The sequence below is a fragment of the Copidosoma floridanum genome, unplaced genomic scaffold (genome assembly GCF_036245765.1).
Source record: "Copidosoma floridanum isolate Cflo_tuat_1 unplaced genomic scaffold, Cflo_Japanese_pri ptg000024l, whole genome shotgun sequence".
NCBI classification, from domain to species: domain Eukaryota; kingdom Metazoa; phylum Arthropoda; class Insecta; order Hymenoptera; family Encyrtidae; genus Copidosoma; species Copidosoma floridanum.
In genome coordinates, this window is record NW_028321901.1 from 4,765,785 (window position 1) to 4,782,888 (window position 17,104).

The window sequence follows — 17,104 nt, forward strand, 5'->3', positions numbered from 1 at the left end:
CCGGAGGATTTAAGAGCTGCTCTTGACCTTAATTTCAAATCACAGCTAGTGAATCACACTAGGAGCCATTAACTTAGGGAGTATTCACACAACTAGGAATTATCATCCTTCAACAAAATAAGGTACTTTTATTTCATAATTTATTTAGCATCACTCTTTCTCACCCTTATCAGTTTTTTTTTTTTTTTTTTTTTTTTTTTTTTTTTTTTTTTTTTTTTTTTTTTTTTTACATCTTATCAATCGCTTTAGCCGCAGAAATGATTGGCAATAATTCTATTTTAACTCTCTCCACAGCAATGACGTTGGGAGTTCTTTAAATTTTGAAAAATCTTTTTCATTAAAATAACACTTTTACCGCAGAAATGATGTTGAGAGTTTTTAATTTCCTTCCTTCCTCTTGATTTGAATTTAAAAATTTTTAATTGAAATAATATAGGTTTTATGAGCGTAATATTTTTTTTACAGCACAAAAATGATAAAAAAAACATCAACTGGTGACATCAGAAGGTACAACGAACGACTTTTTCGTCGTGCGATAAATACTTTCGCAAGGAAGTATTAAGAAGAAGAAGAGCAGGCGATTGTACACCATGTGGACCCTGCGAGTCATGAAATATCCTTGGAAGAGGATCCCTTAGCAGATGCTGTTTATCATGATCAAGATTCTGCTGCTGCTATGAATCCTCTTGGAGACATTGCCCAAGAAGCACTTCCCACATTAGATTTTTTTGAAGAAGAAGAAAAAAGTAAGAAAAAAATTATTATTTTATATTGAATCTTTATATTTTGTAATATTGTCTTAATAAATATTTTGTTTCTTTTTTCTTAGAAGAAAATACCCTTACAGCGTCTGAAGCTGCATGGGTAGAGGAAGTGTTAGCTGTTGATACGCCCTTAACAGCTTTATCATCGTCGGTTTCGTGGTAGATGGAGCAAAACTGGAGTTTTGAAATGGGACCGCAACCAATAAAAGAAGGAGAAGAAGAAAACATCTCGCATACACTGAATCAAACAGTGCCGACAGTAGCAGCAGTAGCAGCCGATTGGGAAAACATTCCAACACATATACCAAGTATGACGATGAATATGGTAAAAGAAGAAAAAGATACGCTATGTTATGTTGAAAGTTTGAATATTATAACTATAGGAAAAAAAAAAAAAAAAAATTTTTGTTCTATTTTTCAGTGAATAACCACCAATTACACAACAGCATAAAGATTATTTACTTGTTGCAGCACGAGTAGTACCGTTAGACAACGAGTTTCTGAAAAACAATCTACAAGAATGGACTGATGAAGATCGGAATATTTTAACCTTGAGGGTGGAGACAGCTCTTCAAAACCAAAGGCCGAGGGCAATCCAACGAGAAATGAAGATGATAAGCGAACGGATGAAAGAACGTGAAAGAATTTTAAAACAGGAAACCCGGCTTAAAAAAAGAATGGAAAAAGCTGAAGAAAAAAAAGAGAGGCTATAGAAAAGCTCAAGCAACGGAGTTTAGCTTTAGCCGCGAAAAATAGAGCAAGTCGAATGCGACCTATTAAAGAAAATTATGTACATGATTTTTGTGAGAAAAAAAAAATGATACAATACTAAATTCTTAAATTGGCGAAAAAAAAAGAAAAAGTATTAGTAGTAGTAGTAGTAGCAGCAGCAGCTGCAGCAGTAGTAGTAGTAGCAGTAGTTGTGGTAGTTGCAGTAGTTGTAGTAGTAGTGACAGTAGTGATAGTATGAATGTAAATTAAAAAAATTAAAAATAAAATAAAATAAAATGAATTCATTCTAGAATGTTGTGATGAGTTTTGTATGAACAACTGTGTATCCCCCACCCCTTCCCCCTATATTCCATATGCCTACTATTTTCTAAAATTTATTTTATATTAAGATTGGAGCTGCTTCAACAGCTCATTTTCATGTAATCTGTGAGCAAGTAAACTTGCAGTTTTTAGTTAGCTATGGCAACAGTTCAATATTTTAAAGATGTGGCTCACCAGCTATGGAAAACATATCAGCAAACTATAAATAGATATGATGCTGCTGATATCCAAATTCAGTTAGATAGCAGTCTTACAGTTCTAAAGGATAGTGATTTTTTTTTAGTAAAAAAAAATGACTTATCAACTTCCGCATTGCAAAAATTTCAATCAGCGATAGCTTTACTAAAAACTCTAATACAACTACTTTATGATCGCTTAGAAATAGTAGAAGCAGCAAAAATATTTATCAATGAGTCTGGAGTTTTTGTATCAGACAGTGATCGTGAAGTTGAGGCAGCAGTTACAGCATTTAAAAATGAACCCGAAGTGTTTGAACCAGAAAATAATATAGAATTCGCGTCAACTAGCAAGTTTGAAAATAACTTCATAAAATACGTTCAAGGTGAAGGTATAGCTGCAGGGGCATCTACATCAGCAGAAATACCGTCATCAACAACACTTCCAGTTGCTGAGAACAATAAAACAGTAAGTCTCGAAGATATTAATAGTGCTTTCGAAAAACGAATCATGACAGCAATGATTGTTTATTTAAAACATTTATATTTGAGAAATTTTTTTAAAGATGCAAAGAAGCAGTTTTTTAACCGAATACAACAGTCTCTAAGCAAACATAATGCACTAAAAGTTAATACAGTGTTGTCATCTGAATATATTATAGTAAAAGAAAACATTGAAAGTGCTGATATAAAATTCTTTAACACAAAGTCACAATCCATTTATCAAACAACTGATTTAGACGATTGGTTTGATAAGAATGTGCAACAAACAATTGAGCAAAGTATGGATGACTTTGAAGATGCTGGTTCTGGCTGGTTTTTACATTTAATATTAAATTTCGTCATCAACATCAATAAATTGAATCCTATGCAAGGTAGTTCATTTATAGATTTACCAGATTACATTAAAAAAAAAATGCTTGTGTAAATATTGTTAACACGGACAATCAATGCTTTAAATGGGCTATTTTATCAGCATTGCATCCAGTAAATAAAAATGCAAATCGTGTCTTAAATTATAGAAGATACGAAAACGAGTTTAATTTTAATGGTATTGAGTTCCCGGTTACCCCTAAAAAAATTTCTAAATTTGAAAAACAAAATGTTTCGGTTAATTTATATTTTTAAAAAAAGAAAGGTAATACTTATAATTTTTGTCCTAGTCATTTATCAGGAAACAAAAAAGAAAATCATGTTAACCTTTTACTTATTAAAAGTTTTTATATTGATGATGAGGAGGATGATAATACAATAAATATTTAAAACGATTTAAATACAGAGTATAAATATCATTATGTTTGGACTAAAAATTTGTCACGTTTAATACGCAAACAGTTGTCTGAACATCAACATGCCGCAAACATATGTGACCGATGCCTTCATTACTTTTGGTCTAAAGATAAATTGAAAGCCCATGAAGAAGATTGCAAAAATATGAATAGTTGCAAAATTATTCTACCTAAAAAAGAGAAGAATCAGCACATACTTGAATTTAAAAATTTTACATACAAGAACCGAGTACTTTTTGTTGTTTATGCGGACTTTGAATGTTTATTGGAATCCGTTGAAAATAAACATACGTATCAAAATCATGTAGCATACAGTATTGGATGTTATATCAAATGCAGTTATGATGATAGTCAATCGGAGTATAAAAGTTATAGAAAAATGATGTAAATAATGATGAGACACCTGCTAAATGGTTTGTCAATATTATTTACCTTCTTGCTTTAAAACTGGAAGAATTGTATGAAAATCCGATCAAGATGATTGATTTGACAACAGCAGAAAAGGTCATGTATGATCAAGCTTGTTTATGTCATATATGTAACCAGCCCTTTAGTTTAGTTGATAAAAAAGTAAGAGATCATTGTCATCTGACTGGAAAGTACGCATATTTTTATTTTTTTATTTTACTGTGACAATTATTATTATTTCATACACGAAACAAAAATGTTTTTTCTATTGCAGGTTTCGAGGTCCTGCGCATAGCAAGTGTAACATTAATTATCATGATTCACGAATGATACCAATAATTTTTCATAACTTAAGCGGTTATGATTCTCATTTGTTTATAAAAGAACTCGCGATTAACTTCCCAGGAAGAGTTCAACTTTTACCTCAGACAAAAGAAAAGTATATTTCTTTTACAAAATATGTTGAAGGAACTGATATTAATCTACGATTCATAGATACCTTCAAAATTATGCCGTCATCTCTCGACAAACTGTCATCATATTTAGATGAAATGAAAATTATCGAAAGTATATTCTCAAATGATGATAACTACGATATGAATCAAATAAATTTATTAAAAAGGAAAGGCATATTCCCGTATGATTATATATCCTCGTTTGAAAAACTAGAGGAAAAAAAGATACCAACAAAAAAAGATTATTATAGTAGCTTATACGAAGCTCATATTACTGATAAAGAGTATGAGCATGCTAAAAGTATCTGGAATACTTTTAACATTCAAACACTTGGGCAGTATTCAGATTTATACTTGAAGACTGATGTGCTACTACTTGCCGAAGTTTTCGAAAATTTTCGAAACAATTGTCTCGAAGCATATGAATGAGACACGGCTAATTATTATACAACACCTGGTTTAACTTGGGATACCATGATGAAGTATACCAAGGTTTGAAAATATTTTTTAAATTATAATTCATTATGAAATAATAATAATATTAATGATGAAAATTAATTTAAGGTAAAACTTGAATTATTAACTGATGTTGACATGCTTATGTTTATTGAGCGCGGCATACGAGGTGGCATCAGTCAATGTTGTAATCGCTATGCTAAAGCAAATAATGCATACATGGAAGAAGGCAAACGCGATGATATGGATGAAAAATATCTTATGTATTATGATGTCAATAATTTGTATGGTTGGGCCATGACGCAACCATTGCCTTACGCTGGTTTCAAATGAATTGAAAATATTAACCCAACAGGTATTTTGAATGTAAAAGATGATGCTGAAATCGGGTATCTACTCGAAGTAGATCTTACTTACCCCGAAACTTTCCATAACGCACACAAGGATTTGCCATTCTGTGCTGAGCACATGACACCTACAGGATCCAAACAAAAAAAAATTATTGACTACTCTGTACGACAAAAAACGATATGTAATACACTATCGGGCACTCAAGCAAGCTGTGAGTCATGGTCTCCGTAAAACAAAAATCTATAGAGCCATACAGTTTTATCAAAGTTCCTGGTTGAAAACATACATTGACTCAAACAGTCAAAAACGTCAAAATGCAAAAAATGACTTTGAGAAGATGTTGTACAAATTATTTAGTAATGCAGTATATGGAAAAACAATGGAAAATGAGCGCAAGCGAATTGATGTTAAGCTTATCAACAAGTGGGCAGGAAGATTTGGGGCAGAAACATATATTTCACGTCCCAATTTCATTATGATTTTATGAGAAATAAAATTTGTGATCAGTGCAAACTGTTGTATACCGACACTGATAGTCTTGTATATGAAATAACGAATAAAAATATCTATAATATGATGCGTGAGAATATAAGAGAATTTGACACGTGGGACTATCCTATCAACAATGACTTTAATATGCCTTGTGAAAATAAAAAAATTGTTGGTCTTATGAAAGATGAATGCAATGGTAATATTATGTTGGAATTTGTAGGATTGCGAAGTAAAATGTATAGCGTAAAAATTCAAAATCAAAAACTATTGAAAAAAGCTTAAGGTGTAAAAAGCTCCATTGTAGGAGCTACGATAACCTTTGAAGATTACATCAAGTGTCTGACTGAAAATTCTAGCATCACTCGAGAGCAGAAAATTATTAGATCGCGTCATCATCAACTATTCACTGAAAAAGAAACGAAAATGGCTTTAAGTGCACACGACGATAAACGATTTTTGCAACCTGGTTGTACCGATACTCTACCATTGGGTGATTATAGCATAGTGGGAGATGAATCATCTAATAAGAGGGAAGGATCGATAGAAGGGGTAGCCAATCAGGTACGAGAAGCTGCAAGGACTGTTCCTGTATTGGATCCCTCAAAAATAGACAGAACACGAGCAGATGAGCCTACAGTGGGGGGGTCGGTACCATATAAGGAGTCGTCTCGACCATGCAAGCTCATTCTACACCCCAGCAGAGGTCCAAGTAAGGTTGAACTCAATCAACAGAAGCTGACATTATCTTTAAGTGAACCACCTCGTAAAAAACCTAAATACAGTCAAGGTAACATATTTTTTTTTTTCATTTTTATTATTATTATTATTTTTTTTTCCTTATAGTAAATATTTGTGCATATTCACACAGCATATGTAATGTTTGAATAATTTATGCTAATTTTCATGTTTTTTTGTTTGTTAAGATAGATCTTGCAACACTCAACAAAATCACTGACAGTGATTTTCTCCCAACGAAAAAACTTTCCGAATTGATTCCTGACCAAAACTACATGGTGTCAAAACTAAGAAAAGCTTATACTGAATTCGGACCCAAGATAGTTGCAGAACTTGACGATGAATTTCAAATTTTTCTGCAGACTAGTATAAGTGCAGCTTTGTTTAAAAACGAAGAATTCTATAATGAATTATTGGATGCTGTAAATAAATTTAAATTATTTATTGTATACAATGGAAAACATATTATATTTGCTTATGTGTGATGTAAAAAAGTGAAAAAAATAAATTACAATTTTCTGTAAAATTTGAGTATTTATTTAAAACATTCTTCCTATGTAACTTTCATTATTACTTGATACATATTACAATCTTATAATTTTTTAACTTAAAGTAATTCAAATATCTTAGTTATTTATTCCTCCAACTATTGTGAGTACTGTCAAAACCTAACCATTTAACAAAAACTCGATTGCCACGCCTTTGAAGGATCTTCTCTATGAGGTATACATCAGGATGTTTTGTTTTCTGCAGTTCTTGCTCGGAGAAACCTCCAGAAATAGGTTGATCTTGATAATCTTTCAAATAATATGTCGTTGGACTTGTTGCTGCTACTCGTGTGATTGTAAATATTTCTGTCGACCAATTTGGTGTATAACCTTTTTCAAATGCTTGTTTTGTCTTGCTCACACGTACTTCATCGCCAATTTTAAATTTTGGCTTTTAAAGTACGATTAAATCGCTCGCATTTTGATGCTTTAAGATTGCTGTAAGTTGAGTATAAATTTATTTTATATTTTTGCATGAGATTTTGGAAGTTTGCATTATAGAATTCTTTGCCACGATCAGTTTGCATGTTTACTGGTACCCGTCCTTTTTTAAATATCGAATGCATTGCTGCAGTTACTTCTTCACCAGTTTTTTTCTTGATGGGTACAGCTCATGCGTACTTGGAGAAAATATCTACCGTGAGCATATACCGATATCCTTTGTTTTCGAAAGCGTAAGGCTGCATCTCTACAAGGTCTGCTTGCCAAGTCTCATCTAAACCACGTATGTTGAATTTTCGGCGAGGATAATTACGCCTTGCTGCCTTATGTAGTTCCTCAACGATTTGCTCCATGTATTAATTGTCTAGGTTTAAGTTTTCTGAATCAGCTTAAATAAATGGGAAGCTATCTATTTCTTTTTCAAGCTTTTTAATTACTTCAATCAAGTAAGCATAATTTACTGCATCTTGAGGCTGTTTCGGTGTTCCAACATTGCACAGTCTTTTGTTATTTAAGTCATACTGCCCATCTGTTGTAAGTTTATATCCAGTACCAGGAGGACCTCGGCTACCGCCTTCAGTTTTACGTAGTTTTCGACCGAATACATCAACACTCATTTTGATACTAAAGCAAAAATTGTGCACATCAATATATATATCCTCCTTCACGAAGCTCTTCGATGATAGATAAAATTTCATTGTCAAGACTTGTATTTCCTGCCAACTTTTCAGCTATTAATAAGCGTAAGCGATCTACTAACTCATTAAGATCATCCCAGTGTGTATAATCTACTTGATGCATTATTCGAGCAGTTTTATAATGAGGTAGCAGCGATCCACCTTTTTTACAAACCGTGAGATCGAACATTGGAGCAATCATTTTAATAAACTTATTACTATTGTGGGTTCGTATAGCACCGTTTTTTTAAACCCTTTTCTGTGAAAATTTGACATTTTTAATAATATGTAGTATGTTTCAAAATCTTCCTGTGTCAACAAAGATTCATTAGGATGCTTTTTGATGAGTAGCTCCATTAATCCCGGAGTCATTGGATACTTTAAATCATATATTTTGATATGATTATTTTCAAATTCTATTCGCGAATCGCCAAGTTTGTACAACTCATTTTCTTTCCCCACTCCATACTTTAAATCTAATAAACTTTTCTGATTTTCATCAAGTATTTGTAAATAAAAATTATTTAATGAATTCTTACTACTAATTTGCACTGAATCAACTGATTGATTCGGAATAGTATTATTTAAATCCGTATCATCATCACTTTCACTAAAGGCAGACTCGAATGCTACATCACTTTCACTAAACTTTTCTCTGTCTTTTGGATGCTTTTCTTTAACAACTTTATTATTTTCTTCATCGTTTTTAATAAAAATAATTATGAGTAACAGAATTATTACTATTATTTTTTCGTTTTTTTGTTTCGGCAAAAATTTCCATTAGAGGATCTTTAATTGGTTTAAAAGTTTCACTAAGCCCTTTTTCAGCCTCATTTTTCCCAAACTTCAATAGTCTGTACTTTTTTCTAACAGCTTCACGTGTCTTCACTAACTGATGTAGAACGTCTTTCTCTTGTTCATACATAATGATAATGATGCTGACGATAATGATGATGCTTCAATGTCTTGCGACTGACTGTAATGATTGCACTAGGTATGTCCTAAATGTACAGTAAAACTATCAAAACCTTTTCTGTAGTGACCATTATTCATTTGTTTATCTTTATTTATAACAACAAATCCATGTTTATCATCATTCCAGCAATTAGAGCATAAATTTTTTAATTGAATGTATGGCATGTCGGAGTTTACATGATCATTATACACATGCTACAAATTAACTTCATCTTGACGGAATAAAACTAAAAAATTAACGTTATCCCTTACAAGATGCTTTGGGACCTTAGCATATGACTGACAAAGATAGAAACAGTCAACATTTTTGTGTCTACCCATATAGAAAAAGGCCTTTGCATTGTCTTGTTTTTCACAAGCTTTATCATCAAAAATCATTATAGAATTTGGTAAAGCATCATTGGGTGAAATTACTGTCTCATGCTCACTGAAAGGTAAGTATTTCACACCCTCTACAGGCTCCAATAAATCTTTTAAGAACTTGTATTTTGGCTGATGCAGCGATTTAGAATACACATACACACTCTCAAACTTAACACCATTGGGATGCACGATTAAAGCCAATAAGCTATTAGTTTTACCACAATTAGATGGACCGCAAAATACTGCGCGAATACTATCGGGGAGTAGTTCACCATGTCGATTTGAACGCTTTTCTTGTTTTACAATAGCGTCAAAATTCGGAACTTGTAATTTTATGGATTGTTCTTTGAATTCCATGTCTACTCGGTATGAAGGATGAGTGACAACTAATCTTTTAATTGAATATTATAACGCTTTTATATTTTGAGCTCTTTATTGTAACAAATTCGTCTACTGTGAATACATTATTTGTTTACTCGAACGCTTAGTCATAATTCAACCTCTGAAGACTAATCATCATCATGTATCATCATGATCATGCGTCGTAAGAGAGGACGAAGTCTTGTAAATAAAATCATAAATTCTTTACCAGTAGAGCTTCATTTGCCTTGATATCAGTATTGTGGGCCTGGTACTAAGCTTGCTAAGCGTCTTGCTAGAGGAGATCCAGGAGTTAATCCGCTGGACGCCGCGTGTAAAGAGCATGATATAGCATACTCAAAAAATCGACAAGATTTAAAAGCCAGACGCGAAGCAGATAAAATTTTAGCTGATAAGGCTTGGCAAAGTGTTAAAGCTTCAGATTCAAGTATTGGTGAAAAACAGCAGCTACCTTTGTGACTGGCGCTATGAAGCTTAAAAGTAAATTTGGTATGGGGCTAACGAAGGAGAAGAAAAAGAAGAAACATTGTATTAACAAAAGGAAAAAAAAGAGTAGCTTGACATGAATACCAAGAGCAAAAAAGCTCAAGATGTTATTAGTAGTGCTTTGAAAGGTGCTCGTACTGCTGTTAAAAAATCTGGTGGTAAAAAGCATGTTAAAATTTCCCGCATCTTACACCTTCCTACTCAAATTGGCGGAGCTCTACCTCTGTTACCCTTGTTTGCTGGTTTGAGTGCAACAGGTGCTATAGCTAATGGAATAGCAGGAGTTATTAAAAGCATCAATGCTACTAAGTCAGCCAAAAAGAAGCTAGCTGAGAGTCAGAGACATAATTAAACCATGGAAGCTATTGCCCTCGGGAAAGGTCTTTATCTCAGACCTCATAAAACTGGATTAGGAGTCTATTTAAAGCTTTACGTTGGAAAAGGTTTAAGGAAAAGAAAAAAAAAAATAAATAAAAAATAAAAAAATAAACAAAAGTTCAAAGCAGTAAAATTACCTGATCGAACTCTGACCAACATAGATTTGATGAAATATTCTAAAATCTTAAAAATCCCACGTTTTCGTGGAGTACTCATGAGAAACAACTTACCTGCTAATGGCCCACGGTTTTCTGAAACAGCTATAGTAAATCTTGATAATAAGAATGGACCTGGAACTCACTGGGTAGCTTATCGAAAACGTGGTAATAATGTTGTATATTTTGACAGTTTTGGAGATCTTCAGCCACCTATCGACTTAATGTTATATCTAAAAGTTAATAAGGTGAAATGTAATCATAAGCGTTATCAAAAATTTTACTCTTACAACTGCGGTCATTTGTGCTTAAAGCTTCTTTCAAAACAAATATAACTTTCTTACATCAAGAGAAACCTCTTAATTGTACTTTGACAATGATGGAAGAAACATTAACATTAAGCCTTTCTGGTACTTTTTCTGTTTTAGAAGCACAGTATTTGCCAGCTATTAAATTATCGCCAAAACACAGCTACGTTCTTGGCTTAGTAGAACTTTTGTCATTCAACTCAATTCCAAACATTGACGAAAATTGTAATCAATTTAACGTTGACAATCAAGTTATCGTATTACTAATCGGTAGTTATGAGATCGAAGATATTAAGTCATTTTTAATTGAAGTATTACAACCTCACAACATAACTCTTGATATTACGCCAAACAATAATACGCTTCGAAGTGTTATCAAGTGCAGCCATACCATTGACTTTAGACCTAAGGATTCTATAGGTCGTCTATTAGGTTTCACTCAGCGAGTTCTTAACAATAACACCACTCATATTTCAGACTTACCTGTAGCTATTCTAAAGATAAACGCATTAAGAGTTGAATGTAACATTACGAGAAGAGCTGACATAAACAGCAACAAAGTGCACACGATTCATGAATTTTTTCCAGCAGTACCACCAGGATATAAAATTATTGAAGTTCCTTCACAAATAATTTATTTACCGATTATTGGACGTATTATTGATCATATTCAAGTACGTGTAGTAGATCAGGACGGTAATTTAGTTAATTTTCATGGTGAAGTCATAACTATAAGATTGCATATAAAACCCTCTTCATAATGGGTATCATTTATAATCAAACAAATAATATAGGTACCTCAAAATGCACTCCAGCACTCAGTCAACGACGAGCTCTCAAACCGTTGAGACGTCAGAAAAAATAGTCCATAAAAGCATCGAGACATCTAAGAAGACTGCCAACACGTCAAAAATTAACTCATCAAAACATTTAGTTTATAAAAAGTCTCGGTTAAAAAATAAGAAACCCTGGTGGAAAATAAGTTGGGTACTTTTTTGTTGTATAAGAAATGGACGAGATTATAAGTATTTAGTCTCCAGTCGCATTTGATGAATCTATTGCGCACTATGAGATTCATGCTCATCAGCCGTATGCATCTTCAACATATGGTAACAGTGATGAAATTCGAATTTCAATTCAACATCAAGATTTGTGTCTTTTACCATCCAGAAGTTCTTTACATGATTATGAAAGATTGGTCTAAGCAGATGGAAATACAGCAGTAACAAATACTGCTTTGATAAACAACGCAATCTGCCACTTATTTGAAGAAATAAGATATAAAATAAATGCCATAGAGGTCGACAAGTGCAAAAATGTTGGATTAACAACCCTTTTGAAAAATTGGTTATCACTTCGTCCTGATAAAAAGTTTATGATCAATGCTGGTTGGCTTGGTGTTGGAGAAGAAGCTGATGATCTTACTAATAATAACGGCTACTTTGATATCATGCTTCCACTGAATATGATTTTGGGTTTTGCTGAAGACTATCGTAAAATAGTTGTTAATATAAAACATGAGCTTATACTTACAAGAGCAAGAAACGATATAAATGCCGTGTTGCAAACTCCAGTTAATGCTAATGCTGCTGATCCCATGGCCGTAGAAACTTGGGAAGACTTTAAAATAGTAATATTGAAGCTCGAGTGGCTTATGCCATATGTGGTAATGTCAGATTCTCATAAAATTCGTTTATTAAATTATCTGCAAAAAGACAAGTTTATACCTATGAGTTTTCGAACTTGGGAATGACATGAGTATCCCCTGTTACCTAGCACATCCAAACATATATGGACAGTTAAAACATCAAATCAGTTGGAAAAGTCACGTTACGTTATTTTAGCCTTTCAAACTAACCGTAAAAATCAGAAAAATGTAAGCGCCAGTATGTTTGATCACTGCAACATAAGAAATGTGAAACTCTACTTAAATTCACAATATTATCCTTATGGTGATCTGAATCTTGATATAACGCGTAACCAGTATGCATTGCTATATCATATGTATGCTAATTTTCAAAATTCATACTATGGCAAAGATTGTACACCTTCACTGGGCAAACAGCACTTTCTCAATCGAATACCTGTAATCGTTCTCGATTGTTCGAAACAAAACGAGTCATTGAAAAATGCTCCAGTAGATGTGAGGCTAGAATTTGAGTCGCATACAAATTTTCCTGCCAATACGTCAGCTTATTGCTTAATTTTGCACGACCGTAAAGTTCAATACAGTCCAATGAGTAGGGATGTCCAGAAACTTGTGTAGATATAAAGTTGATTCAGGGCTTTGCTAGCATCAGTTTATTTTCAACCACAATGGATAAAGGTCGGAGCAACAGCTGGAGTAAAGAAGAAGCAGAAAACAAACGACGACAAGAAGAGTGGGAAAAATTTATGAGAAGAAACGAGAAGAAAGACATGAAAGTTGATGAAACAAAATCTGCGGAAAAATCTAAAGATAAAGACTGTAAAATTGTCTGAAAATTAATATGTTTAATAAGCTTTACTTTAATCAATATGTCACATAAACCGTGTACGAGTAATTTTACAACTCATGTTAAGTATCAAACAATCTCAACTAAGGATGATGATGATGATAGAAATAAGAAATCTGGGCTGAAAAACTTCGTCGATAAATATTCAACCATCAAATTGTCCTAAAAATCAAGGTTACGAAAAAATAAAAAAGCAATAAAATTAAATACTATAATTGCGAAAGATGGAGTATTTTGTGGACATGCAAGGTTTTAAGAAACCGGGTAATGATTATGTGCTCAAAGAATTGGCTATCCTCCCGCTCAATACTAACGATGCAGAAGCCCAAGTATTTCTTTTTAAAGCACCCTTCAGCTGGCGAAAATTACCTCAAAAGTATAAACAATGAAAATTTATACCTTGAACTTTGCTATCATGGACTAACCTGGAACTCGGAAAAAATTGAGTATACAGAGATAGGAAACATTTTACGGGAGAATCTTGAAAATGCTACAAAGATACATATCATTGGAGATTTTAAAAAAAAGTTGCTTGAAAGATTTGGCTTTAAGGTCACTGATATGACAGACTATCCACCGTTCGAACTCCCAAGATTGGTTACTACTTGCGTACATCACAACGAAGCCTTTAAATCCATGTGTGCTCTTCATAATGTAAAGCGAATGAAAAAATTTTACTTTAATATGGAATGGGTTGATGATGATGATGACAATGATAATAATAATATAGAGCTATAAGAATGCATTGTATTTTAAGAACAACATGATTAACAAAATCGTTTTGTAAATCATGTACATTTTTCATTTAATATAAACTGATTTTAAAAATAAAACAAAAAACGTTTAACAATTATTTCTCTACCACTCTACATCCTACATTATCATGCAACGCGCTCGCTAACACAAAAAAAGTTTTGTATGCATATAACTACCACGTGCACAAGCTGCACACGGTTTCGCACATTCAAACAGCGCGCGCAAATCAACGCTGCAGACGACTTACGCACATTGCATCGCGCGCAAACTCAAACTGCGTTGCACGTCACCAGCTGGCGCAAGCGGCGCTACAGGCGCTAATGCACATTGCGCACAAACTCAAACAGCGCGCACAAACTCAAGTAGCACTGCAGCTGGCGCACGCAACCTCAAGCAGCGCACGCACAAGGAATGCGAGGAAGCCACAGCTCCTGCTCGCCCATTGGCTGCAGCAGGGACCACTCCACCCAAAAATAGGGGCCGCTCGCCGCGGAGAGGGAGTGGGCCGAAATCGCCTGGCGACTCGAGCCCACCTGGGCCGGAATCGCCATAGCTTAACTACTTATGAGGTATGATTTCGGAAACTTTTGGCGAAATTTTAAAAAAAGGTGAATTTTCAAAAAATTAGGCAAAATTTCAGGACACTAGGCGAAATTTCGGTATAAGGCGTAATTTCTGTTAGGCGAAATTGTATCGCCCCGTTTGAAAAAATTGTTTGTGTGCATTGAGAACAAAGCGTGTCGTTGCATCAGATGGTGTCCAGTGACCTCTAGTGTAGTCGATCGTGTTGTTTTAGATGAAAATATTGTACCTCATCAGAGCTGTAAAGACGAAAAATGCCTCATTACGGATGAATTCGGTTATACCGATTTTTTAATGACTTTAAAAAAAAACATCCCATCGTTGGCCTAACAAATGGCAATTCTAAACTTTAACATTTTTAATTATAAATCCTGATCTACTGTATGAGGACGATTGAAACCTAGATATTTTCTACCGTGAGTGTCAAGATGTGCTACAAAAATAATTAGACATCAATTGTCAGAATATTTTTAGAGAAATAGCTTATTAGAAACAGTGTGCACTATTGCTTCAACTTGTGGTCGCTCTGATACGTTGATGAGGTTTGGCACCGCACTGACCCTACGACTTGGCTTGCTTAGCATCGTTCGCATTTTTGGTTGAAAAATACATTACAGAAAAAGAAATGCCGTACAAGACTTTATACTTTTTTCATTCCACGTATTTTTTTTCAATCTTCACGATGATATTCTTTGCTCCCCTTAAACAGTTGTATCGTCAACAAAAAAGGAAAAAATCATTGAAATTTTCGTACTCGATTTGAGATTCTTATATTTTAGATTTCTCTGTAAGGAAATTTCATGGGTGTCCTTCATAGTGATTATACTTACAATAGTCGAGACAAAAACTAAAAAATCAGTGAATTTCAATGATTTTTTTTTTATTAGCAATAAAATTGTTCAAACAAGAAATAAAGAAAATCAGTGTAATAATTAAAAACAATACGCCAAACAAAACAAAAAGTCTTATAAGTACATTTGTTGTCGAGCAGTTTGGAACCAAAAATGCGAGTGACGCTGATGTTCTTTTTATTTTGTTGGCAATGACTTAAAGTTTAACTTTGAGTTTGGATTTTGGAATCAAAATGCCCAAATCGAGATTTTCTTGCAAGACAACTGCCGCAAGATCAGTGGCATCTCAATGACTACGAATTTTAGATGATCGTGAAACTCGAAATTCTCAAATGAGAATAGCAGCTAGTAATAGACATGCTAGGAAGATTATTTCTTCTGTTCAAGAAATGCGTCTGTTACAGCAATAGTCCGATTCTCTTCTTAAAGACATCGTCAATCATCAGTGTAAATCAACAGCCCTTTAGGGCCAACAATCATTTTATGGCGTAAGGAACGTACTTTTCATCATAATTATATTTTTTTCACTTTTTACAGCTTATTATTCGACAAAATTAATTGCATGGATTTCGAACCAACTTTTTTGTAATAAGAAGATTTTTGTTCTGAAAAGTCTCAGAAATAAAGAGATGTAAAGTTTTTAGCTGCAAACGTCTTACATTAGGTGTCAATACACTGTGGTGTTATATTTCAGTAATTCTCGGGCAAAGCCGCGACGGGGGGGAAGGCTAGTAATTGTATAAAATTACTATTCTGATTGAAGGTGCGTAAAATAAACTTGAAAACAAGTTTTAAAAATTAAGTTAAAAATCATAAAATTATAACAGTTTATCAGGTCTTGAGTTAGCTAGAAATTTATTATTCACAATTATCTGTCCCAAGTTATGGTTGAAACTTCTGAAGGCTTATTATATAATATTATTATTTTTCTATGCGAGATTAATTGGTAGAACAATTATCCACAGAGATTGTGCTTTTTTCTTTCTTTTTTTATAAACACTATGGTACTATGAAAATAATTTTTTGTTAACAGTTAGTTTTTAATAAATTTTAAAAGTAAGGAGTCAGCCAGTGATAATTAACAACAGTAGTTCTTTTAATTAACTATTTTTTTGTGCCTAGGATTAAATTTATGACAGTAAAAAAGAAAAAAATATAATAATAGTAACGGATATTAAAAAATAGTATTACTTATTAAAATTATGGCAAATCCAGACATTTGTAACCCTTATTATCATTATCAGTTATTATTTTTCATTCGTTAAAATCATTTCGCTTGGGTATATGCATATTTATTGTATCTTACAGAAGTACGTATTTTAAAACACTGTAGCTGTTTACTGGTAGCATCTGATAAAATATTTATTTTTTGATGATTGAAGTTTAATTTTGGCTTGTATTTAGATTGAGTTTTATGACTATATATTTGTAATATAATTAGCTACTTGGTTACACCTCTTGAGAGTAGCATCGATATCTATCGACACATCTCGCATGCATGTAGGGCCCATTGAACTAATGCCGAGCCA